The 27,797-nt window shown below is 36.6% G+C and overlaps 1 long non-coding RNA gene across 2 annotated transcripts in view; it reads left to right on the top strand.

Moving 5' to 3' along the window:
• Positions 1–12,674: 12,674 nt before the first annotated feature.
• LOC141520260 (uncharacterized) overlaps positions 12,675–27,797 on the top strand; it is a 232,082-nt gene continuing 216,959 nt past the window's right edge. For both annotated transcript variants that reach the window (XR_012477572.1, XR_012477573.1), the window contains exon 1: positions 12,675–12,859. This is a non-coding gene — a long non-coding RNA (uncharacterized LOC141520260). The remainder of the gene's footprint in view (positions 12,860–27,797) is intronic.

Here is a 27,797-nt window from a genome sequence, read left to right as displayed (position 1 = left end):
GATACTTGACACTTTAAGGTTGGCACAGCTTCAGTCATTTTGTTCTTTCCATTTATATTTTTGTAGTTGTGCATATTGTTTTCCTGGTTCTAGTTACTTAATAATAGCTAGCATTTATATGACATTTTAAAGTTTACAAAGTGATTTACAAACATTTTCTCATTTGATCTTTTTAACAATCCTATATTATTATTCCATGTTACAGATGAGAAAATTGAGGCTAACAGAGGTCAGGTGCTTAACCCAAACTGCTTAAGGTCACATAGTTACTATTTACCTGAGAACAGAGTTGAATGCAGATATAACTGATTTTAAGTTCAACCTCTATCTACTACCCTAGCTAGTTCATATGTCTTCCTATGCTTCCTTATATTCATCATATTCTTTATTCCTAACAGTCCAGTAATATTTTATTACATTCATACACCAGAATTTGGTTAATCTTTCCCCAGTCACTGAGAATTTATTGCTACAAAAAATGTTACAAATATTTTGAACAGCTTGGGTTCCTTAAAGAACCAGATCCTATCCAATGAAATGATGTAGATTTCAAAATTGTTCAAATTTATCTTGGCTATCTTTCCCCAGTTCCCTTGCTGCCAGGGCAAAATATCACTCCCTAGAACAGTGGCATCAGAATACTGATCTGCCAGTCACAAGTAACCTCCAAGAACTATAATTGGGACATGTTTAAGAAAATAAATGATAGGTAGTGTAGTGGATAAAGCACTGGTCTTGGAGTCAGGAGTACCTGGGTTCAAATCCGGTCTCAGACACTTAATAATTACCTAGCTGTGTGGCCTTAGGCAAGCCACTTAACTCCATTTGCCTTACAAAAAAAAAAAAAGAAAATAAATGAAAATACAAAACAACATAGATAATGTTAATTGTGGTTTTCTAAGTCATTTCTATTTATTTAACACCAGTGCCTGGAGGATTGTTTCATGGCAGGAATCCTACTAATCAGGAGCTGCTTGCTACCATTAGATTCATAGAAGACAGACAAACATTTGGAGGGATGACTAACATGAAGAAGAAAGGGGAAGAGGTAAGTCAAGTCATCTCTCTCCATTTGTTTATTTAATCATTTAAGACTTCTACAACCAAACGAAACAGGGCAGCTAGGAACTATGGTGGATAGATTGGCAAGCCTGAAGTCAGGAAGACTTAGCTGCCTGAATTCAAATCTGACCTTAGACACCATCTATAAATTGTATGAACCTGGGCAAATCACATAATCCTTTTTACCTCAGTTTCCACATCTATAAAATGATTTGGATAAGGAAATGCAAGCAACTCTAAGATCTTTACCAAGATAATCCCAAATTGGGTCACAAAGAGACACAACTGAAAAATAACTAACAGCTGTAATTTCTAGTTCTAAGCGTAGTGCTTGATTCATAGTAACCCCTTAATAAATCATTCATTCAGTTGCTTTATGATTCTTTTTAATCCTTTAAATAAATAGAAGTCATGGATCATATTACAGGTGTCATTTTTATTGCATTCTTAGACTTTCAGAAAAATAAGAAAGTCTAAAGGATGATAAATTTGGTTAAGAAGGGAACAAGGAAACAGAGAAAATCACCTCTCCCCATTTGTTTATTTCCAAATTTGTGTTTCCTACCATCAACAACATGGTAGCTCTGAAACTCCCAATTGAACTGGAACTTTACTCTCTTGTACAGAGATTTCAATGACACCTAGGTAGGATGAAATAAAGCATTAGAGTGGTTATAATTAATTTGAATCTGTCTGAACCTGTGATTTCATTGGAATCAAGAAGTCACTTGAATGGAAACTCCCTTTACCCATAGAGATCAGCAATCTTTCTACATCTTTTGTTCTAAGATAGCTGCTTGGAGGACTGAAAGCTTAAATGATTTGTCCATGTGTACTGTAGGTAAGATTAGAAATCAGATCACCCTGACTTCAACATTTCTATCCATACTCCATTTTTATAATGTTTTATATAGAAGACTAAATTTATAATGATTCTAGGTCCCAAGCAGGGCATAAAAAACCCAAATAAAAAAAAATCCTTGTCTGGGAGGACTAAGTAACCGTGATTTGATTCTCAAGTTTGATCTTCCCCTTACATAACTAAGCATCATCCATTTCAGAAGATTCTCTGTGCTCCCATCTAGCAAGAGATTTAGACCTGTCCATAGCATAAATGTTTGGGTGGTTCTCAGCAGAAGTCTGGATTTTCTTGGTAGCATGGGAAGAATTGTCTCATTCCTTCCTCCTTCCTCCTCTGATGTGCTGAAAAAACCAGTGGTATTGGAATGGGGTTGGGAGAGGAAGTAGAGACACAGATTTTCCAAGTTGAAAAGAGGGTGGGCATTTTTTTTTAATGACACACAGGATATTTTAGTAAATTAAAGTCCTAAATAATGTACATCTTTTCCACATCCTTCATCTGGTACTTTCATTCTGAAGGGATTTCACTCAGGGAGAGCATTGAAGAACTAGCTTCAAACCAGTTGAATTAAAAAAAAAACTTTTTTCCCACTCATTGCTAAGGGGATTATAGGAAAAAGAATGTGTTTTGGCTTTAGGGAAAGCCAATCTCTATTTGGCAACATGCCTGATTCTGTAAGAAAACATCTCCAAGAGGATTCTGGTCCTACTTTGATAGCTTTGCTAGCTAGTGGACCAGGAAGTAATTATGTGAATTCAAATTTCAGGCTCTATTTGCAAGGTCAATAGCTATGAGTGTAGAAATCTGGTAATAACTGATTAGATTGGTTTAGGGATATATAATGATGTAGGTGAAAAGGTTGAAAACTAGGCATTGATTTTCTTTGACAAGATGATTGTTGAAATGAAATAGTGGGGTCAAGTATGCTTATATATGATACCAATAAACATAACATAAATATTTAATGTGACTATATAATAAGAAATAACATTTATATGGTGCTTTAAAATTTTCAAAGTATTTTACGAATATCATTTAAGCCTTGCAGGAACTCTTTGAGATAAGTACTATAGATATTACTATCAATCCAATTTCACAGATGAGCAGAGTGAAGTAAAGAGAACTTGACTTACTTATATAGTCTAATAACTATTAACTGAGGCTATCTAGGCCAGAATTGCATTTGAATCCTGGTGTTCCTGAATCTAACGTACTAATACAATGTAGTATAGTAGAAAATTCTCTAGATTTGGAGTCAGGAAGTCCTGGGTTTAAATCATGCCTCTGTAGATCACTTAACCTCTCTGTTCTTTCGTTTTCTCATCTGTAAAATGAAAGGTTTGGTGATTGGAGATTCCTTCCAGTTCTAAATATGATATTAGCATTTTTGTCTATTATACCACATCTTCACCTTAACCCCTGGTCTTTTTTAACCTTTGCATTGACTGCCCCCAACCCCATCTTCCATCTTCCCAGTCTCTGGATATTTAGAATGCTTTTTCTTCTCACTTCTACCTCTTAGAATCCCTGGTTTCCTTAATGACTCACCTTAACTGCCCCTTCTATCTACAGGAAGCCTTTCCTGATCTAGTCTGTGAATAAACACTAATTAAGTACCTACTTTGAGGCAGGTACATTGTAGGTCTCCTTAACTGCTATTTGCTTCAATTTAAAAAAAATCTTCTAACATGTATCTAATTTTTAAAGAATCCTTTAGAATATAACTTCCCTGAAGATACAGACTGGAACCTTAGCATGGTGTCTTAGTCGATGTGGTAAGCCCTCAATAAATATTTATTGATTACTTGCTTATGTAGTGTTAGGCAAATGACATAAATTTATGGAATATGGGCCATTTGTCATATCTTTCTTCCCTCTCCCTGACATCCATCCTCATATACAGTGGTGTTTGCTGGAATAAGATCTATGTTTATGGGGGAAGAGATCCTCCTGAAGCTTTGGTGGATCTGAAATCCATAATAGAATTTTAGATTTGGAAGGGATTTTGGTAATACAGAATAATCTTGTAATTTACAGACTAGGGCATTAAAGTTGAGAGAAGCTTAGTCATTTTTTCCAAGACCTCACACCTCCTTGTGCCCTTATCTCTGCACTTATGAGCAACAAATATATCACTAATTCTTCAGACTTCTTTATACATTGGGAGCAAGTGCTGAAAAAGCAAATATCACTTAAAAGGGAACAAACACCTTGTCAGCCTATCACCAACCCAAATGGGTGTGTCTCCTAGTGTCCTTGCCAACTCTGGCTTTATCTTTTGAAGCTTATTCCTTCTGACATCCCTAAGATGAGTCACTCAGGTTCTGTTCTGAGTTTGTTTATCCTCTGGGCTCTGTTTCTGGGAGCTAGGTTGGATTTTGTTAGCATGGTGGGTGTTGCTCCTTGGGAAAAGTTTCCACCAAGAGGTAGGGGAGTGTGAAGGTTGTTGAGATTCCATAACCATCAGAATGGAGAATCGCCATGGTATTTTAGTTTTTCTAGGTTGTAATTTTGCATTTAGATGGATGGAAGAAGGCAAAGGCTGTTGACTTTGGTTTGATGGGGGTTGGGGGAGAGAAGAGGCAGGGAGACACATGATTCCTTCAAAGTCATCAACTTTTTCTCTCTTCAGAGTTTATTAACATGGGTTGGGCTGGGGCAAAGGGGATGAAGTGGAATGAAGAGGAGAGGAGGCAGAATAGCTTTGGGATGTCTCAATAGCTGGAAGCAACATAGTTATGGCCATATGAGAGTACTTGCTGGGGTTTTATGGTTCTAACCCTACCAGTCACTTACTGTGTCAACTTGAGTAAATGAAATCATGTCTATTTCTTAGTTTCTTCATCTGCATGATAAGGGGATTAGACTAGATGACCTCCTAAACTCCTTAAGCTATGCTAATTTATCATTTTATTATTCTATGAAACCAACCCTGAGAAACAGAACTAGAAATCTATTTAGTTCAGGTCAAAAGGAGGTCAAGATCTTAGGGCTAAGGGGATTTGGTCTATAGTAAGCACTAGTTTCATCAAATCAAATAAACAAGCAGAAGACAACAATCACAGAATGAAAGATCTCAGAACTAAAAGATCTTTTGAGACCATCTAGACAGAAAGTTCTTTTTTTCTTTTCATTTAGTAGCAATTTAATAGGTTTAACCCTTTTTTTTTGGTAGGGAGAGCATAGCTCGGGGCCTTTTGTCCCTGAAGTGAAATCTATTGCCCTCTTCTTATATTAATATTCTTAATACATGAAATACATAGAATTACAAGGAAAATCAACTGTTATGAAGAATAAACATTCTTCTCCTTCAAAATAGAAAGAAACCTGATCCAAGGACACCAGGTTACAAATATCTTATCTAAGTAAATCCATACCTGAAGAAGAATCCTCTCTATAATACACCTGACTGGTGATCACCCCAGCCTCTGTTTACTTTTTGGATCTTTAGATAAGTGAAGAATTATCACAATACAAGGAATAGAAAGTGTCATAGAAGACAAATAATTTTGATCATTAAAAATATTTTCCCCACAAAGCCAATGCAGTTAAAATTAGGATGGAAACAGTTAAATGGGAGGGGGGAGGGAGAATCTCATTAAGTTTCTCTGATAAAATTATCATTTCCAAGATCTTTAAGGAATTGTTGGAACAGCTATGGGAAAACAGACACATAATTGTACTGTTGATGGGACTGTGAACTGGTTTAGTTATTCTAGAAAGCAATTTGTAATTATATCCAAAAAAGTTATTATACTGTACATGCCCTTTAACCCAGAGACACAACTTCTAGTCTATCTATGCACTAAATTAGAGATCAAAGAAGGAGGGAAAAAGATACAATCAAAAAATATTTATAGCAGCCCTTTTTTCTAGTGACCAAGAACTGTAAACCAAGGGGATACTCATCAACTGTGGAAGGACTAAATAAATCATGGTATACAAAAATAATGAAATATTATTGTATGAAATGAAATGTTGAAAGGGATAGATTTTGTGGTGAAACTAGGAAGCATCATATGAATAAGGTAAAAATGACCAGAACCAGAATAATTTCTCTAACAACACAATAAAAACAAGTAACTTTAAAAGACTTAAGAACTTTTTTCAATATAATGGTCAACTCCAGGAGGAACACTGTAACTCATCTAGTGATAATAGACTAAAGATACAGAAAATTTGGATATGACTAATGCAAGATTTCTTTTCTTTACTTTTTTATTGCTATGCATATTTGTTACATGGATATGATTTCTCTACCCCCTTTCTCCCCTCGACTACAGGGAAAGGGGGAGACAGTGAAAGGAGACAAAAAATGCATGTTGAAAATAAAGACTTTTCATGAAAAGGAAAATACTATCCACCTACTTCCTACTTACTACTTGGTTAAGAGCTTCACTTAAAGATTTTTTTTTTCTCCAGGCAAGGGGATAATGACCCTTTTTTCATCATTTTTAGTTTTTGATTGTTAAACAATATTGTTCCATGTGTAAAGGGCCCAAAGGAAGTGGAGAAAGAAGCTGAAAATAAGAAAGTCCATAAGAGAAAAGGTTTCCTGAAGTCTGTGAGAAGGTCTTGAGAGGAAAGGTTAATAAGGATATTGTATTCATATTCTTAGCCAAGACATAACCTGAGATTCATATAGCCTTGGCTAAGCCACCACCAAGCAATGAAGTAATTCATAAGCTGAAAATCAGATGTCAGACTGATGTCTCAAAATGACACTCTGGGTTGCACATTCTCATTTCCAGAGCTTTAGTGGTGAAAGTGAGCAACCATTTTGTGGATGAGTTGGGGAAAAAAGGAAGAAAAACTGTGATTAGCATTCCATCATAAAAATGAACTTTTCAGATGGGTCTGGATCCTTAAAAAATTTCTTCTTTAATAAGAACCCTTGACTGTAAAAGGGAAGAAACAAAGCATTCTGGAATTGTATAAGCACAAAACACCATATGGAAGGTGGTCACTGCTTTGTGATCAGCAGTGACTTCTCCCCTCATATTCTTTAAATTTTTTAGCAACTGGAAAGACCCAGAAGTCTGGAAATCATTACTTCATTTAAAACAAAACTAAGTGTGCACCTAGACTAGAGAAATTTGCTTGGGAATAGGGATAATGCCTAAAAAATCATTTCTTCTTGATGCTCCAGCAAAGTAGAAAAAGAGAACAAGTTTGAGAAGTGGATAAGAAATCTTCCTTACGGTATTCAAATGTTTCATTTATTTGTGTGGATCAATACTCGTGATGTTTTTCTTATTTGTATATTCATTTTCTGGCTCTTATCTTTGGAGAGGCATGATCTCCTTCCTAAAGTGTTTCCAAAAATAGCAAGTCCTTACTAGAAGGACTAAGAAGTTTACATAGACTTACCATGTGTCTTTGTTAGTATAAAAAAAGGCAAAAGATCTTGGTTTACAACTGAGAATCAATTACCAAGCAAAACTGAACAGCCTTTTTCAGGGAAAAGATGGACTTTCAATGAAACAGGGAACTTTCAGACTTTCCTATTAAGATGACCAGAGCTGAACAGAAAGTTTGATCTCCAAGTGGAAGAGAGGGACTTACTATGAGGAACTTGATGATGTTGAATTGTTTGTATTCCTGCATGGGAAGAAGCTATTGATAACACATATGAACTTTCTTATTTATAAGTTATTAGGAGCAGCATACATAGACAGGACATAAGAAGGAGTGGAATATAATTGTTTAATATAGTAAAAAGATGGAGTCAATGGGTGATAAAGGAAAGTACTGGGAGGAAGGGAAAGGAGATGAAGAAGAAGCTAAGAAATTTCACATAAGAGTCAAGAAAAATGAAGTGGAAAGGGGGAAGGCAAGGGGAAACAAGTGAGCCTTCATTCTCATCAGAAATGGCTCAGAGAGGAAATAACATACACATTTAATAGGGTGAGGAAATCTATCTTACCCTAGAGAAAAATGAGAAGAAAGGGATGGGATAAGGGAGAAGGGGGGGGAGGGGGGAATAGGTGACAGAGGAGAGGGAAGATCCAGGGAGATGGTACTCAGCTACAACACACTTTTGGACAGGGCCAGGATGAAAGGAGAGAGAGGGAGTAGAATAAATGAGAGTTGGGAGGAATAGAGTGGAGGTACAGCTAGTAATAGCAACTGTGAGAAAAATATTGAGGAAACTTCTCTGGTAGACTTATGATAAAGAAAGCAACTCACCCCAGAGACAGAACCATAGGAATCTGCACACAGACTGAGTACATTTTTTTTCCTCGCTCTCTCTATTCTTGGGGTTTCTCATCTTCTTGGGGGGTATATTTACTCTTATAACACATTCAACTTACATTAATGTATATCATGGAAGCAATGTAAAGATTATCAGACAGCCTTCTGTGGGGGGGAAGGGAGGGTGGGGAAAAATTGTAAAATTCAAGACCTTACAAGAAATGATAGGTAGATATTACTATTGTGTATATAATTGGAAAATGAATAAAATATTAATGACAAAAATAAAATAAAATGTGGGAGTAAAAACAGAAATTTTAGCTTCAGCACTAAGAAAAAGAAATTAGAATTGGGAAAGAAGAAATAAAACTCTCACTCTTTTTAGATGACATGATGGTATACTAGAAAACCTTAACAAATCATTTAAAATCTACTGGAAACAATTAACAATTTTAGCAAAGTCTCAGGATATAAAACAAACCCACATATGTCCTCAACATTTCTATATATTACTAGCAAGATACAGCAGCAAGAGCTAGAAAGAGAAATCCCATTTAAAATAACTTCAGACAGCATAAAATACTTGAGAGTCTATCTGCCAAGGCAGACTCAGAAACTACATGAAAACAACTATAAAACACTTTTCACACAAATAAAATTAGATTTAAATAACTGGAGAAATATCACCTGCCCATGGATAGGCTGTGCTAATATAATAAAAGTGACAATTCTGCCTAAATTAAAATACCTATTTAGTGCCATACCAAACAAACTTCCAAAAAATTACTTTATTGAGCTTGGAAAAATTATAACTAAATTCATATGGAGAAATAAAAAGTCAAGAATATCAAGGGATTTAATGAAAAAAACTACAAAAGCAGGTGGCTTAGCCTTACTAGATCTAAAACTATTATAAAGTATCAGTCATCAAAACCATCTGTTACTGGACAAGAAATAGAGAGGTCGATCAATGGAATAGACTAGATGCAAAAGAGACATTAGGAAATGACTAAAGTAAGCTGCTGTTTCATAAACGCAAAGAATCCAGCTTCTGAGATAAGAACTTACTCTTTTATACAAACTGTTGGGAAAATTGGAAAGTAGTGTGACAGAAACTAGGATTAGACCAACTTCTCACTCTCTATACCAAGATAAGATCAAAATGGGTGCAGGATTTAGACATAAAAGACAATATTATAACCAAACTTGGAGAACAAGGAATAGTTTACATGTCAGATCTATGGAAAGGGGAGCAGTTTATGACCAAGGAAGAGATGGAGAACACCATCAAAAACAAACTAGATAATTTTGATTACATTAAATTAAAAAGCTTTTGCACAGACAAAAACCACTGTAACCAAGGTCAAAAGAATTTTTATAACTAGTGTTTCTGAAAAGGGACTCATTTCTAAAATATATAGAAAACTGAGTCAAATTTAGAAAAAAAAAGCCATTCCCCAATTGACAAATAGCCAAAGGATATGCAAAAGCAATTTGTAGATGAGGAAATCAAAGCTATTTATAGTTATATGAAAAACTGCTCCAAATTATTACTCATTAGAAAAATGCAAATTAAAGCATCTCTGATTGGCCAATATGACCAGAAAGGACAATGATCAGTGTTGGAAGGAAATCTGGGACACTTATATATTGTTGGTGGAGCTGTGAACTGATCCAACCTTTCTAGAGAGCAATTTGGAATTATGACCATAGGGCAATAAAAATATGCATATACTTTGATCCAGCAATACCACTACTTGGCCTATACCCTAAAAATGTAAAAGGGTAAAAACATTACTTGTACAAAAAATATTCATAGCATTCTGTTTATGGTGGCAAAGAATTGGAAATCAAGGGGATGTCCATCAATTAGGGAATGGTTAAACAAGTTGTGGTATATGTATGTTATCGAACACTATTGTTCTATTAGAAATCAGGAGGGATGGGGTTTCGGAGAAATTTGGGAAAACTTGCATGAATTGATGCTGAACAAGATGATCAGAACCAGGATGACACTGTACACCCTAACAGCAACATGGGAGTGATGATCAACCTTAATGGATTTGCTCATTCCATCAGTGCAATAATTAGGGACAATTTTAGGATCTATGTAATAGAGCATACTATCTGTATCCAGAGAAAGAACCATTGAGTTTAAATAAAGACCAAAGATTATTACCTAGAATTAAAAAAAAAATTGTCTTATATACTACATAATTTTGTGTTCTCTAATATTTTATTTCTTCCTCAAGGTTATGTTTTTTCTCTCTCAACACATTCAATTTTGATCAATACATAGCATGGAAACAATGTAAAGATTAGCAGATTACCTTCTGTGGGGGAGGGGGGAGGGAATGGAGGGTGGGGGAAAAAGTGTAAAATTCAAAACCTTACAAAAATGATACATAGAAACTACTATTGTATATAATTGGAAAACAAACAAAATATTTATACAATTGAAATACTATAAATCAGGTAGAAGATTCCCAGATATTTAGAACTTTACACAGATATTTTATGTTATTCCATTGTCCATTCATGGAGGTGACTAAGTTCTTCAAAATTATATAAGCAGAATACAAGCACTGGCAAATTATCACAAATTTGATAGACTTCCAGTTAGTGGTTCAGTTAGACACACACTGGTCTAGTTAGACCAATATGTCTGCTGTTCAGGGACATACCTAGCTAAGTTCATGGTGTCTCATCTTCTGAAAGTTGGCCCCTGGATAATGAATAGACAGTTATGCCTGAAATTTTTCACCAAATGGCTTTTCGGAAGCACATTCAAATAAGGCTTCACTTTTTACTATCTCTAAGTGCAGAATAGAGGAAGTATCTCTTCCCTATTTCAGGGGTAAAAGAGGAGAGAAGAGAAACTCTGCTTTCAGAGGAAGTAATTAAATAAAAAAGAACCAAGAATGTTGGCTGACTAATTTAGAAATTTATCCCAATGTGTGATTCCTGTCTTTTCTGAACTTTCTTGGACTTGGGTCAAATTTTGCAAACTCCATCTAAACTCTTTAATGGGAAAAGATCTCTCTGCCCTCCACACAAGCTCATCAAGACTCCATCACTCTGACAGAAGGAGCTACCCTAATCTTTCCCTTCACTCCAAAGAACTGTGGCTACATAAACACTGGAGTATACTGCCTTCAGTCAAATGTAGAAATAATAACTTTCACTGTTATGTTTTTACTATTATTAATTTGCTATCCTTATATGAGCCACAAAGTTCATGAAATCCTCCTATTTGTCTTATTTGAATTATTATCCCTCAGAAGGAATTAGTGCAGTTTATGAATTATCCTTTTTATATGTAAAGAAATTGTCACTTAGAAAGGTTACTTGACTTTTCCCAAGGTCATAGTTAGTAGCAGAATCATTATCGAAATCCATTTCTTGTGATTCCAAATCCTTTATACTTTCCCTAACCATACTTATGAAAAAATTAGGTCTATAAGAACACTCATTTCCCCCCCAAGACTTTCAGCTGAATATTGAGAGCCTTCAAAAGAATTTTTTTTTTAATATTAAATGTCTCAATGTGTTTGTTTAGAATCCCAGGACCCAGTCATGGTATTATCTTTTTTTGGCAACAAGTTGGGTTATTTAACACCTTTATCCTCTTTGTGGACAAGTCACAAATTTTTGGGTCTTCACTTTCCTTATCTGTACAATGGGAATAATACCTGTAGTACAGTTATTATAAAGATAAATGAGATAGTGTACATTATTTCTTTTGGTGTGGGGGTATGTTGAAAAACACATGTTTTCTGCAAGTTATATTTGTTATTTTAGTTGTTTTAGTTTAATTTATAGGTTTCTTAGGAAAAATCTAAGATAAACTATAACTATAAGTTTGATCCCTTGTAAAATTTGTATTTTAGTCCAAATTTGGCATAAAATATTCAGTACTGGGAGGAAAGAAATCTTTTTTCATCCCCAAAAGAGTGCTGAAAGGAATTTCTAATGAGTAAATGTCAGCTATTACCATCATAAGTAGACACAGAGGTGATGGGTAAAGAAGCTCCTGATGATGATGTAGTAATTACTCCAAATTAGTCCTCTGATTCATTTTTACTGTATATTTCACTGAATATTACAGGTCCTCAAAGTGAACATTTTTATAGTTCTAGAGCTGTAAGGGATTATAGAGTTCATTAAGTCCACTCTCTTATTTTACAATGAGGATACTGAGGCTCTGAGAGGTTGACTGATTTACCTAAGGTCACAGATAGTGACAGAGGAAAGATTTGAATCCATTTCTTCTAGACCAACAGTCTTTACACTGTGTTAGACTAACTCTCTTTTTCCCTTTCCCTCCTTACCTCATTGGTTCTCCTTTTCCATCTTTTTATTTTTCTCTTTCCCTAATCCTCCTCAACCTTCTTTCCTCCCTCTTTTATTCTCCTCCCCCCAAGAGATGTGACCACAGAAATTCCAAACTGGCTGTTTGCTATGACATAACAATCATCTGGTTGCCTCTTTGGGCACCTCCCTTACATACCAGAGATGGACTGGCTGTCCTGATCTCCTCTCCTGCCTAGTAGAATGCCATAGTTCTGTTCTCAGAAGCTAACCACTTAGCATAGTGCCATGGACCAGTCAGTCTACTGCTCAAGTAATATACAAAGACTTATTTGTTAAGTTTTCATTCAGGAAATATTTTAATATTTACCGATGAGAGCAGTAAATCCAACCCACAAGAAATGAACAGCTGAAACTTCTTTACCAAACGTAACTATATTCAGAATGTAGAATCTGTTAAAACTAGTTCTTTAATAACTGGAGTTCTTTCTACTAAGATAGGTGAGAATGTGACAAGAGGAATGGGTCAATTTTAGACAGATTATGTCAAGAATATTCTTAGATATGCGTGTTGGACTAGAATAGGGATTGCCCTTCAGTATATGCACCAGATCATAGTACATCAAGTCAGACTTCAGAATCTCTAGCTGACTTACAGAAGGACTTTTAACCACTGAAGAGTATATTAAAGGAATAAGTATAAGAAAAAAACATTTGACTTGTTTTATATATTTGCAAAGTACTTTCCATCTATTATCTGATTTGATAAATAAAAATAAAGAGATTTTGAACTCAGTTCTTATATAAACTACAAGGCTGTAGCAACCCAAATATGTGATAACTAGGGGAAGAAGTTTAGAATATGGAACCCACTTTTTCTTAAAAAGTCAAACAAATTCAAATTTAAGAAGCTCTCATGTTGAAAAATAAATTAACCACACTCAAACATCTAAAAAAGCTTTGGAATATATATATATATATATATATATATATATATATATATATATGTATGTATACACACACACACACACACACACACACATATATATATATATATATATAATCTATACTACATAAGTATATATACATACACAGACCTACAAAGATAAAAACATGAGTGTGTTTATTTGTAAGGAGGGCATCAACCTTGTCACAGTAGCAAAAATTCAGGAAAGAAAAGAAACTCATATAAAGTATCTACTATATTATATGCCAGACATTGTGTTAAGCACTTTGTAGATATCTCATTTGATGAAAACAATCCTAGGAGGAGGTGTTATAAACTGCCATTTTTTACAGCTGAAAAAACTGAGGTGGACAAAAGTTAAGTCACTTACCAGGAACATGTAACTTTTAAGTGTTGGAGGTCAGATTTAAATTCAAATCTTCCTTACTCCAGGATCAGTGAGAGTCCTAGCCACTGTATCACCCAGATACTAGTACAAAAATCAGCATCTCTCTCCCTAAACTTTCAGGTTGCTAAATGCTTCTTTGAGGTTTATTAAAGCTTGAAGGGAGTTGGGAGATACAATGCAAAAGGAATGTGTGTTTATGCTCATACTCAGAAAGACATAGTATCAGGTATGAGCCCTGTTGGTGAATTTGCAGTTTTCAGCTTGGAAGAGGGAAAAAATGAATATAATTTGCTCACCCTAACCCAGTTAACAAAATGGGACCTTTCCGTGAGAAATGTCAAGAAGTAGTAAAGTGAAAAAACAGGAGCCATATCAGTAGATGGAAGTGGCAGTAGTATAGTACAGAGATAAGGAACAACAGCTATGCAGGCAGACAACAACAAACAGAAAATCATAGCTGCAGAGGCTGGGAAGAATCAAGGGAGAGTATGATCTGCGATCACTGTATTGGTGCTTAGAGGAAGATTAAGAAAGCAATTAGGCAGACATAGATTCTGAGACTTGAAGAATTCAAGCTGAAGAAGAGATTGTATTCAGATGCAACCCTCCCTTGGCTTAGATGATTTCTTACAAAGATTGTATCCCTTGGTGTATTTATAGGTTGGTAATAGTTGATAATGACTCTAGTGTTTGATTTTTTTGTTGCTTATGTTGCTCTTCTGCCCTAATTAAATGCTTTATTTCTTTATAGCTTCTAAATGATCTTTTGGTAGAGACAAGAGGGCTGTAATGGCATGTGATTTTCAAGCTGAATGGAATACTTGTTACATACAAATAACATCAGTGTAAATTTGGGAGTTGCTCACATACTCTTTATTAATTAATTGATTGATTGATTAATTAATTAAGGTTTTTGCAAGGCAATGGAGTTAAGTTGATTTTCCCACATCTAGGTATTTATTAAGTCTTTATGGTCAGATTTGAACTCAGGTCTTCCTGACTTCAGGACCAGTGCTCTATCCATTGCACAACCTAACTGCCCCCTTGCACAATCTTTAATGCTGAGTAATTCTGAGGAATAAAAAGTTATACAAGAATTAGACAGGAAGTCCTGCTTTTGTGATCAAAACAATATTTAAGCTTTAAAGATCTGTAGTTTTGTTGCAGTGTGTACCAATGAAGATATGATAGATCTAGATGGTGTTAAAATTCCTATGATCTCTCCATGTTCTATTAGAAAGTATTCATGTTCCCCCATTCTTTCTTCCCCTCTTCCAAATACCACCTGTAATAAAACCTTCTGTACTTAAGGATTGTCCTTAGATGACAGACCTAGGATCAATCACCAAGTGAGTATTCAAAGACTTTCCAGCTTGGTAAAACTTATCAGAGCTTGCCTTCCATTGGTTGAGACTTACAGTGACAAAACTCCTTTGTTCACAACTTGACTCCAAATTATTTTTTCCAATCTCATTACATATCACTTCCCTTCCTTTACTCTATGATCCAGCTATACTCTTCTCTCTGGTTCTCACTTATGGCACTTCATCTCACCTTTCCTTCCCTTCCATTAGCCATCTTCAATGCCTTCCTTCCTTTCTATAGCAGAAATAGCAAACCACTCCAGTATCTTTGCCAATAAAACACCAAATGGAATCTTGAATAGCTGGACACAACTCAAATGATTGAACAACAATAAAAACATTTCTTCAATGGATAGACCTTTTTCATATTTATGTTTTTATTTATTTTTTGTATTCACCCTACCCTTTTATTCCCAGAATCCCCTCACTTAACCTTCTACACAATGCCTTTCATGACTGCTTACCTCTTCTTACTAATTAATTTCAATTCAACTACAAGGTAGTTTTTTATTTTATATTTTATATTATATTTTATATTAATATACACATATTTATATGTGCATATATACACAAATATCCTATTTGTACTTATGTATGTACAACTTTCCCTGATAGTATGTAAACTTCTTCATTTGACTGTGATGCTGAACCTCCATATGTGACACTTTCACATACTTTGGAAGGAGAAAATGAAACTTGACTATACAATAGTCCTCAGAACATCTTCCCCTATGCCTGAAAATGAGATTTAATCTTCAGAATATTATTTATGGGAGGGATTTGGATGTTTTGAAAATTATGCTAATAGAATTTATCCTTTCCCCTAATAGAGTAATAGATCCCCCTCACCCCACCCCGCCATCCTTATCTCCCATCTCCATTGCTGGTGTTTAGTCTAGGGACTGATTAGGTAGATAGAGAGTATCCCTTGTAATTTAAAAGAATACATGCTTAGTGTGCAAGAATCTATTGGGTTGTCATTTTGAATGTCATGCCCCATGCCCTTCTCCCAGATTGTTGATGACTTAAAAGCCAGAATTAACATGTTGAAATGAGAGGCTATTTCGAGATATTATTTTACAATCTCATGGATAAACTCCGTCAAGTCATTTTTTTTGTTGTTGAGCTGTTTTTCAATCATGTCTAACTTTCTGTGATCAAATTTGGAGTTTTTTTTGGCAAAGATACTGGAGTGATTTGTCATTTTACAGTTGAGGGAGCTGAGGCAAACAGGATTAAGTAATTTGCTTAATGTTACACAGCTAACAAGTGATTGAAATTGAATTTGAACTCAGGGAGCTGAATCTTGGCTCCAGCCCCAAACTCCATTGACAATGCCACCTAGTTGCCCCAGGTATCATTTTAAGTTCTGGTCATATAAATACAAACAATAAGAAATATTTTCATTTGTTGTTGCTGTTCAATTATTTCAGTCATACCTCATTTGGGGTTTCCTTGGTAAAGTGTGGAGTAGTTTGTAATTCTTTTCTCCAAAAAAAGACAAACTTTGTCTTCAAAGAGTTATGGTTTTAATAGGGGGAGAACAGCACATAAAGTGGAATCAAAAGGTAAGGGACAAATGAAGAATGATTGTTATGAATCCTTCCTTAAAATGGGGGTTCTGGGAGGAACTCATCATTGGCAAAAGACAGAGAGATGTTCCAAGATGAGAAGGTCATAAGGAAAGATAGATGTTTCAAGGTGATGAGAACACAGGTAACTGAGGAAATTTTAAAAGAAAACTAAGGTATGGTGATAAAGTCTCAAAAGTCAGAAGCAAAGCTTGAAAAGGAGTGAAGAATGACTGTTCTGAGACCTTCTCAAAATTAAAGTTCCAGGAGGAAATCAACAATAGGAAAAATGGTCTAGAGGAGCAGAAGGACGTTCTTGAAAGAGGAGGCCTTGAGTACCAAGAGAATTTCCAAGTTAAGAAAGTAGCTTAGCACAGTGGCTATACACATAGAGGTACTTAATAAATGGTTATTGGCTGGTGGTGAAGAAGTAAAATCAGTAGTTTCCAGACTAAGAAAATGATATTGTCATCAACTAAGATGAGCAAAATAGGAGAAAGACCAAATATTGGAGGGAAAATGAGTTTAATTTCTAAGAAATTAGTCTATCATGTCCTCAAAGAAGAGATGAATCCAGAGTTCCTCAGAACCTGTGCAGAGTGACTGATTCATTTTATAGCTATTTAATTGACTACAGTCTCCAAATTTCTTTCTTACAGATGGTTAATCTTCCCAAGATAATATCTAGACACACATTTCAGCTTCCAGAAAGCATCTACCCCTTGCACGCTAGCCTGCCAGAGGCAAGAGATTCTAGGAGGCCTGGTCTAGAACATAAGCAGTTTCCTTTAGGTTTGGGAAGAGGTGGAGCATCACTTTGTTAGCTACCCAGTCTTCATTTCTGGAGCTGATTTTGACTAAAATCTTTCCACTTACTAACTTTTCCTGGGGTCTGTTGAAGATGATGGTGATAAGTATCATTTCTTTGCAAACACCAGCCAGGTTAGATGTTTGCTGGATCTTATCCCAGAAATAGGAAGGCAGATGTATGCTACCACCAGTGGAATGGAGTTGAGTTAGTTCCTGTAGCTTCCTTGCACCTGGAGGAATGGAATCTTTAACCTCAAAGTTGATGATGCTTATGAATGATTATCTGAGCTACTGTAGAAGTCATAGAAAGAAACATGTACTGTCAATGAATATTAAACTGGGGTTGGATTGATCTGTCAGCATTTAGACAGCAGAGTGAATAGTATGACACTTTTATTCAGAAAGACCTGAATTTGAATATTGGCTCAAGCACTAACTAGCTGTGTGATCCTGGGCAAGCCTTAACCTATCTTGGCCTCAGTTTCTTTTTTTTTTTCATCATCACCATAATCATTTTTATTATTTGATTGCAATCTCCATTAGGATTGTTTCAGCCTTCTCATTTATAGCAACAAGATTTAGCATTCTGCTTTGTTCATAGTTTAATCAGCATTTTCACATATACATTCATTTTTTAAAAAAAATTTATTAATTTCTTTTTTTTTCATCCATATGCACATGTATATTTTTAGGTTACAAATTTTCCTTCCACCTTCCCTTCTCACCCCAATCGCCTCTGGGTGAACAGTCAAGTTAGCATTGTACATACATATTTTTGATTAACATATTTACAGATTAGTCATTTTTGGTATGAGGAATTAGGATTAAGGGAAAGAGATACATAAGAAATAATTTTTATAAAGTGTTCATCAGATTCTGCAGGCTTGTTTTTTTTTTTTTTTTTGGTTTGGTTTGGTTTGGTTTTTTTCCCCCTCTGGATGGGGATACCATTGTCCACAGCTGGTCTAATATAATTGTCCTAGCTTGGCCTCTATTTCTTTGTAAAATGAGAATAATAGCACAGTCTCCCAGGTTTGTTGTGAGAATCATAAAGAGATAATAATTATAATGTGTTTGGAACCTCTTTAAGCTTTATACAACCACCTCTGTTACAATAGGGGCCATCTTAGTATTTGATATATACACCATTGGTCAATTGAACCTCTGCTACACTTTGAGTTGGCTCTTAAATTTCTCAGGGATAATCCAAGCTTGCCTACTTCTTTGATAACAAAAAATAGTTATAAAATGTATGGTATCATTTAGAAATTGTCACCATTCAAATTTTCTTAGTTAATTTTGTAGCCCATTTGTTTTTTTTTTTGTTTTTTTTGGTCAAGGACTATAATTCCCTTCATGAGGTTATGAAATAATTTCAGAATATCCCTCCTGACTCTGAATATATCAGCAAGTGATCTGCTCTCTGTAGAGCTCCCTTGAGCAATAAGAGCAATGACTTGTTCATGGTCCAAAAGTTAGTATGTGTCAGAAAAAGGACTTGAACCCAAGTTTTCCAGATTCCAAGGTCAGTCTTCTTTCTACACTGCTTCTGTGTGTGTATGTATGTCTGGATAAATTTTATATCTTTATATATATATATATATATATATATATATATATATATATATATATAATATGTATACACATTATTTTTGTCATCATTCCTACTACATAACAAATTGTTTTATATAAAACAAATCACTTTTTACCTTTGAGATAAATTATGCAATCTTCTTTTGGCCCCTTCCAACCTTGAAGATGTTGGACAGAATCATTCCTACTGTCCTGTTTAGACTGTTTATTTAATTCAACATTTATAAATCATTACTTCTGGAGAAGCATTGTTATGACAGGAGCTAGGCACACAGAATGAAATAGGCCTCCCTGTAAGGGGATTAGATTCTGGGAGGGGGTGATTGTGTGTGTGTGTGTGTGTGTGTGTGTGTGTGTGTATAGAGAAAGGCTCTTCTAGCAAAACCTATGATACCCATTATCAGAATGATAGTTAAGAAAATCATAACTGAAGGAGATACTAAAATTTAAATTAAATGTTGGTGAAATATATATTTTCCCCTAGTCAAGTTCAATATTTTTAAACTGAGTTTTTTGAGAGTAGTCTGTTTTTTTTAGTCTCTCTTATATCAGTCTAGAACACAGTAAGTGCTTCATAAATTAATGTTGACTTGATTCAATCCTCTGAAATCTTTCAATAAGAGTTCATAGACCTCAAGTTAAGAAGCCTGTGGGGGCAGAGGCAAGATGGTGACAAGAAGGGATTGAGTTTTAGGAGCTCTCTGATAAAACTCATAAGCTAAGGACTCTAACTAAACTTTCGAGAGACAGAACTCACAAAGGGACCCAGTGAGGCAGTTCTCCTACTCAAGATAACCTAGATAAGAGCTGAAAGGTTCTGTTCCTGGGGTCGGAGGGGTGGCCGGCCAGAGGGGTGGCCTGCCAGAGTGAAAGAACTTCAGCCTCCCAGAGGCAGCCCCAGGGCGCTGGAAGCCAAGGCTCACAGCAGCGGGGGAGTCTCCTGAGCTGTACCCTGGGGAGCACTGGGCACAAAGTGGGGGAACAGCAGGGGACCTCTGCCAGAGGGAGCACATGGAGCCCAGCCCTCAGGGCACACAGCAAGCAGCTTGGTCTTTCTGCAGCCCAGACCCTGAAACAGAAGCAGGTGGAGCCGGTAAGCAGTAGCCTCCAGGGCATGAGCCCATTAAGCTGAGGGAGGGGAGTGAAGAGAGAGAGAGATTGCCAAGCTCTGTCCTCTGCCCCTGGAACAGGACTCTGGGTCTCTGACCACATTCAGATCCTGATCCCAGTCTAGGCCCCCCATAGAACAACAGGGCCCACCCACCTCGGCCCCGTGCCAGAGGAGGGCGCTCATGGTCATTCACAGACCAGGAGGGAGGACAGAGCCTCACACACTGAGACCCTTGTGTGAGTGTCCCAAAAGCTCAGGAAGCACCCCAAAACCAGGCCCAGGCTGGGAAAATGAGCAAGCAGAGAAATAAGAGGAAGACTATTGAGAAATATTTTGCATATGAACACAAGAAGGATCAAAACACTCAGTCTGAAGATGAGGAAGCACAAGCTCCTGCATCTAAAGACTCCAAGAAAAACAGAAATTGGGCTCAGGCTATGACAGAGCTCAAAAAAGACTTTGAAAATCAAATGAGGGAGTTGGAAGGAAAAACTGGGAAAAGAAAGGAGAGAGATGCAGGAAAAACATGAAAATGAAGTCAGCAGCTTAGTCAAAGAAATCCAAAAAAATGCTGAAGAAAATAGCATGCTAAAAACCAGCTTAGGTCAAATGGATAAAACAGTTCAAAAAGTTATTGAGGAGAAGAATGCTTTAAAAAGCAAAATTGGCCAGATGGAAAAAGAGATAAGAAAACCCTCTGAGGAGAACAAATTCTTCAGACAAAGAATAGAATTCAGGGAGATTGATGAATTTACCAGAAATCAGGAATCAATAATTCAAAACCAAAAAAATGAAAAATTAGAAGAAAATGTGAAATATCTCACTGAAAAAATAACTGATATGGAAAAAAAGACTTAGGAAAGATAATTTAAAAATTATTGGAATACCTGAAAGTCATGATCAGGAAAAGAGCCTTGACATCATTTTCAAAGAATTACTACAGGGAAATTGCCCTGATATTCTAGAAGCAGAGGGAAAAATAGAAATGGAGAGAATCCACCAATCCCCCAGAGAAAGAGATCCCAAAAAACCAACCCCTAGGAATATTATAGCCAAGTTCCAGAACTCCCAAGTCAGAGAAAATATTACAAGCAGCCAGAAGGACATAGTTCAAATATCATGGAGCTGCAGTCAGGATCACACAGGACTTAGCAGCAACTACATTGGAAGCTTGTAGGGCTTGGAATACAATATACCGGAAGGCAAAAGAGCTTCGAATGCAGCCAAGAATGAACTACCCAGCAAGGCTGAATGTCCTCTTCCAGGGAAAAAGATGGACTTTCAATGAACCAGGGGAATTTCAAATGTTCCTTTTGGAATGGCCAGAGCTGAACAGAAGGTTTGATCTTCAGATACAGGACTCAGGTGAAGCATGGAGATTGGAGGAGAGGGGGGAAATATGAGGGACTTAATGAGGATGAACTGCATGTATAGAAAAATGATACTGATAATATTCCTATGAACCTTCTCAGTTAATAGAGCAGGTAGAGGGAGCTTTTATAGTTGAAGCACAGGAGAAAACTGAATTTAAAGATAAAATATGGTGTAAAAATGGAGTCAATAGAAAAAAGGGAAATGGAATGGGAGAAAGAAAAAGGAGAGGGAAAATAGTCCAAGATATTTCATATAATAAGATTTTTTTTATTACAATGAGCTATTGCAATGATATGGAAGGGGGGAGGCAAGGGGGAATGAGGGAACCTTTGCTCTCATCAGAGATAGCTAGGAGAGGAAACAGCAAATATACTCAATGGGGTATAGACATCTGGAGTAAGAAGGAGGGGGGGGAGCAGGGGGAAGGGGTGGGGATGTGAATAAAGGAGGAGAGGATGGACCATGGGGGGAGAGTTGTCAGATATAACACATTTTCTTTTTTACTTCTTGCAAGGGTCTGGGATTGGAAGGCCTGCCCAGGACCATAGGGCCAGGTGGATTCTGGGCCTAAGGGGTGGTATGGGGGCTCAGGGCTTCTTGGCCCCAGGACCAGGGATCTGTCTGCTGCGCCACTCAGCGACCCTACAGCAGAGTCAGAGTGAAAGGACAGAGAAAATATAGTACATGGTAGTGGAGAAATAAGAAAGGAGGGAGTTGTGATCAACAATGACAATGTTGGAAAAATATGGAAGTAACTTTTGTGATGGACTTATCATAAAGAATGTGATCCACCCCTGACAGAGTTGTTGGTGTTAGAACAAAGACTGAAGCACATTTTTTGTTATTATTATTTGGGGGAGGGTGCAGGGCAAGTGGGGCTGGGTGGCCTGCCTGGGGCCACATAGCAGGGTGATCTTTGGGTGTCTGGGGCCAGATTTGGACACAGGTGCTCCTGGCTCAAGGGCCAATGCTCTGTCTGCCACCCAGCCACCCCTACTATTATCACTATTTTATTTTATTTTGGGTCTTTTTTTTTTCTTCTTTTTGGTTTTTGCAGGGCAATGGGGATCGGGTGGCTTGCATGTCACATGGCTGGGTGATTGTTGGGTTTATGAGGCTGGATGTGGAGGGTGCTCATGGCTCCAGGGCTGGTGCTTTGTCCATTGCGCCACCTGGCCATACCTACAATTATTACTATTATTTTTTTTTAATTTTAATTTTTTCTCTCTCTCCTTTACTTTTTTCGCCCAAGCAAGTCTATCTATATTCATGGCGGGGGGCTATTTTGTTTACTTGTAAGCAAGAATATTTTATTAATGTAAGAAAACATTTGTACAAAATGAGAATAAAAAAATAAATTAAAAAAAAGAAGCCTGCACTAGATTGATAGATCTAAGGTATATTTGTTTAAAACAAGCAAACCAACCCCCCCCAATCAATCACCCAACAATCTATTTACTTTATAGTCTACTTTGTAGAGCATTGTAGAAATTCAGAATTAGAAGGGTCATTCAAATGCCCTTATTTATGGAGGGTCATATGGCACTTGACTTTGAACTTTTCATATGAACATATGTATTTTAGGGTTTTCCATAAATATCCCTCTAAAAGACTAAAAGCTAAATGAGGGCAGTGACTATATCTTATCTGAACTTTTATATTCCCTAATACCCAGCTTTGTACATGACAGGCACTTGGTAAATGTTTGTCAATTTGACTTGAACCCCTTAATTCTCTCTAAAAGAAGTATTTGAGCCCTAGAGAGGTTATGTGACTTAACCAGGGCCACCTCTGGCTGATGGAAGAAACAAAATTAAACCCAGATTTTTTGATTCCCACATCTATCATATCATCAGTAATTCTATCACAAACTTGTGATTTCTTCCAATGAAGAAATTCTCTCTACAATCTGAGAAAATGGAAATATGGTTAAATTTGGAGTCCAGTACAGCGGCAATCAAATCTTGGATACCACAATGCTCTTATCTTAACCTCTCTCTGGGCCTTCCATTCCTCAGGGATAAAACGAGTATGTGTATGGAGAGAAGGAAACAGGACAAGATGACCTTAGAATATCCTTTGCAATGCTGATTATGGTAGAATCACTGCCATCTCTCTGGAATATGTAGTCTTAGAGAATTGTTCTAGGCTTTGCAGAAGAAGATGAATCACTCACAGATACACAGTCAATAAAAGGCAGAGGTGAAATTTAAATGTAAATCTTCTGGATGTGTAGTGAACTTCGAGAGCTTTCTCACTGCACCCTTATTAAGATAAATGATTTGCTGATAATAATTTGTTTGGTTAATATGCATACTCTTTAGTTCTTGAGAATTCTGAGGAATAAAATTTGTGCTTGTGTTGGGAATAGGTAAGGAAGAAACAACATCAGACTCTCATGGGACTTGGAATCAATCCCTTCTGCAGAGTTTTCATTCTCAAACAACCATTCTTGTTTATTCCCACACTAGGATTTGCCGTAACCCAAACACACTCTCTAAGAAAGCTATCTGCATGGTCATAGCTGTGGCCTTCACTTATTATACTGCTTAGATACAGACAAAGAGAACCCAGAGTTTCTGTCTGGGGAATTATTGAATGATGAGAGGGAAAGGAGAAGAGGGAGGAAGTCTGGAGTTCCAGAACTAGGCTTCATAAGATATTTTGCAATTTGACCCTGAATGCAATTGGGGAAATTGTGGGCAATTAAAATCTTGAATTGTTGCTCTAATTTGTGGATAATTATTCAATTTTAATCTTGTTTCAAAACTTTGGAATTGAGCCCACTTTATCTGGTGGAGTCCTTTGTAATCTGAGGCAAACATTTCCTAATTGCGATATCACTTTGCTGCTGGTCAAACTCTGACTTCACAAAGTTCCCTAACCTTTGACTGAAGAAACTAGGAGAAGGCATCATCTGACAAGAGCAGACTTCCTAAGAAAATCCTCCTGGAGTCTAACCATTGGGATCATCTGATGGCTTAGTGGGAGATCAACAAGTTTTATTCAAGGAATTTTATGCATGTTGTACCAAGGGAAAAAAAGGGGGGGGGGATTTGGTAAAGCTTCTAAGCTGGCTTATTTTCTACCTACCTCACCAATGTTCCAGACCAAAATAAACCCCAGGTTTAGACTGTTGGCTTGTATTATTTGTCCCAAGTGTTGGCTGAGCTCAGCCGGAAGAGTTCACCTTTCCCCTCTCCAGGCAGAAAGCAAAAGAGAAAAAAAAGATAAGTGTGAGAATGGCAACATTCAAGCTCACCTACAGGTGGGAACAACTAAGTACTGATCCCACTCTTGACCTTTGTTAACTGTGTAGCTAAGGGCACCTCTCCAAGCCTCCAACAACTTTTTTGAATGGTTAGTTCTAAATGGATTGCAATTTTCAGAGAAACCTAGATTTAAAGATTGAAGTGACCTTGTGGTACTCATGTAGTATGATCCTCCTCATTTTACAGTTCAGGAAACTGAGAAAGACATACTACCTCTCAATTCAAGCTTTTCACTGGCTTTTCCCCATGTCTGGAATGCTTGTCCCTTGTCACCCCCTTCTGACTGCTTTCAAGTCTCAGTTCAAATCCTACCTTCTGGTAAGATTTACTGGTCCCCTTTAACTGCCTTGAATTTATTCTCCTTAATTACTTTGCACATATATTGTTGTTTGTATGTTGTCTCCCCACTTAGATGGAGAGCTCCTGGAATGCAAGAACTATCTTTATCTTTCTTTGTATCCCTGGTGCCTAGCAGACTGTCTAGCTTATTGTTGTTAAGTTACTTGATGAAGGATATACAAGTAGTAAATGTGGGCAAATGGAAACTGGCTGGTTCTAGAGCTAGATGACTTGGGTTCAAAATCTGATTTCTGCTATTTGTTACTAAGAGAACCATGGGTAAATCATTCGAACTCTCAGGATATCAGTTTATTTATCTGTAAAATGGCAACAGGGCAAAGGGGCTGGACTAGATGGTCTCCAAGACCTTTCTAGCTCTAGATTTATTACTTGAGATCATACAGGCCAAGATGAACCTTGAGATTCCTTTTCAACTCTAAATCCATGGTCTTATGGTTTTCAATGAATTGGTATAACCTCAATTCAAAGACGGTTTTTAAGACATTAACCAAAGCAGAGTGAAGAGGTCTAGTTGAGGCAAGCAATGATCTGTGATTGAGCAATAACAATAGACTCAAAGGATAAACATGATTTTTCAGGTTATATTGTGAAGAAATTGAATTTAAATGCAACAGAAGCTAAGTAGAAAGAGTCAGGAGAGGGAAGGCAGCATGGACACAGTGGAATAAGCTTTGGATATTGAGTCAAAGAACTTGACCTGGTATCTCAGCTCCATTAACTTCAATTAACTCTGGCCTTTAATTTCTGTAAGACAGTTACTTCATGCAAACAAGCTATAGAATGATATGTCCTCTTTGGTTCCCTCTGAACCTAATTATATGATTCTTTGACCCAAGTTCAAGTACAGTTGTTGTTCCATCATGTCTGATTCTTCATGCCATTTGGAATTTTCTTGGCAAAGATACTGGAGCTATTTGCCTCTTCCTTCTCTAGCTCATTTACAGATGAGGAAACTAAGGCAAACAGGGTTAAGTGATTTGCCCAAGGTCACAGAGCTAGTTAATTTCTCTGGCCAGATTTAAACTCAAGAAGATGAATCTTTCTGACTCCAGACCCAGTGTTCTATGCACTATGCGATCTAACTGCTCAAGTACTGGCTCCCATCACTCACTGTCTGGGTGACTGGGAAAATTATTTAATTTTCTTGCCCTCAGTTTTCTCCCCTATAAAATAAGTGAATGGAATAAATGGTCTGATATCTCCTTTTAATAATTTATTATGTACAAAATATTGTACCAAGCAATGGGAACTTAAACAGAAAAGAGACCATCACTAGAAATTTGGATTCTAATGAAGATATAACATATACAGGCTGTTTTGGTCACAAGTGAGATGGAAATGCCCCATGGTCCTTAGGATGAATTGACAAACCCTCATTCAGAGGTTGTATATGAATTGATCTTTGAAGCTAAGTAGATATTCCAAGAGTTGATGGTGAGGAAGGAGAACATTTCAGTCATGATGCGACAGTCTAGGCAGTGGTACAGAGTTGGAAGATGAAATGTTGTGTATAACAAACAGTAGGAAGGCAATTTGGCTGACCTGGAGAGTGAGTGAAGGAGAGCAAGAAACAATCAGCTTGGAAAAATAGGTAATGGCCAGGTTGTGAAGGGCTTGAAATGCCACACACTAAAGTTTATTGAGTATGAGAGTGACATGGTCAGACTTTTATACAGTTAAAGGTTACTTTGGCAGATGTGATGGACTGGAGAGGTAAAATATTTAAGATAGGGAACAATCAGGAAGTTAATGTAATAGTCCTGGAGAGATGACACAAGGGCCTGAATGGGGGTGCTAGAATTTAATAGCAGGCTTTTAATAAAGGTTTGAATTGAATTATGGCTAGAACCACAATGTATCATCAGAAGGTTATATGACTGAAAAAGACAATTGATAAACCATTTGATTAAAAACAAAGGATAACTTATAGACCATTTACACACTTCATTGTTGTCTACATGAAGTAAAAAAAAGCCAAGTTCATTTCCCATAGGACTACCCTTGGAGTCACCAGTCATGTCCACACCCCTACCCCCACCTCTTAATTCTATCTGCTCCAGGCTGAACATCCCCAGTGCCTTCAAGAAACACTTGGAATCTGGAAGATTTGGATTCAGATCTTTACTTTAAATCATATAATCTCTCTCAGACTCACTGGAAGTGCAGGTTGAAGGGACCATTGGTCTTTGCTTATAATCACAAGCTATTCCTAGTAAACATTGATTGCAGTTATTATACTGTTCTTTTCATATTTATTTATAAAATATATTATATAGTATACATATTTTCACTTACCTATATATGCAATATGTATATTGTAGGCATGGTATTATTTAGAAAATCAGACTTCTTTTCCCAATAGAATGAGAGAGAGAAAAACCAAATGAAAATTAAATTCCATTAAAGGGATAACTTTTTCCTTAATTTCACTCCAGTCTCAGAATGTGTAATTCTAACTTATAAAGAGGCTGTTTTTCAAAATTTTGTAAACATTATTTGGCAATCATTCTGCATTTTCAGGAAATTTTCAAGAAATATAGATATCGGTTAAGCTGAA

This window comes from Macrotis lagotis, chromosome 4 (assembly GCF_037893015.1).
Source record: "Macrotis lagotis isolate mMagLag1 chromosome 4, bilby.v1.9.chrom.fasta, whole genome shotgun sequence".
Taxonomy (NCBI): Eukaryota; Metazoa; Chordata; class Mammalia; order Peramelemorphia; family Peramelidae; genus Macrotis; species Macrotis lagotis.
This window is presented reverse-complemented; position numbering and strand designations above follow the sequence as displayed.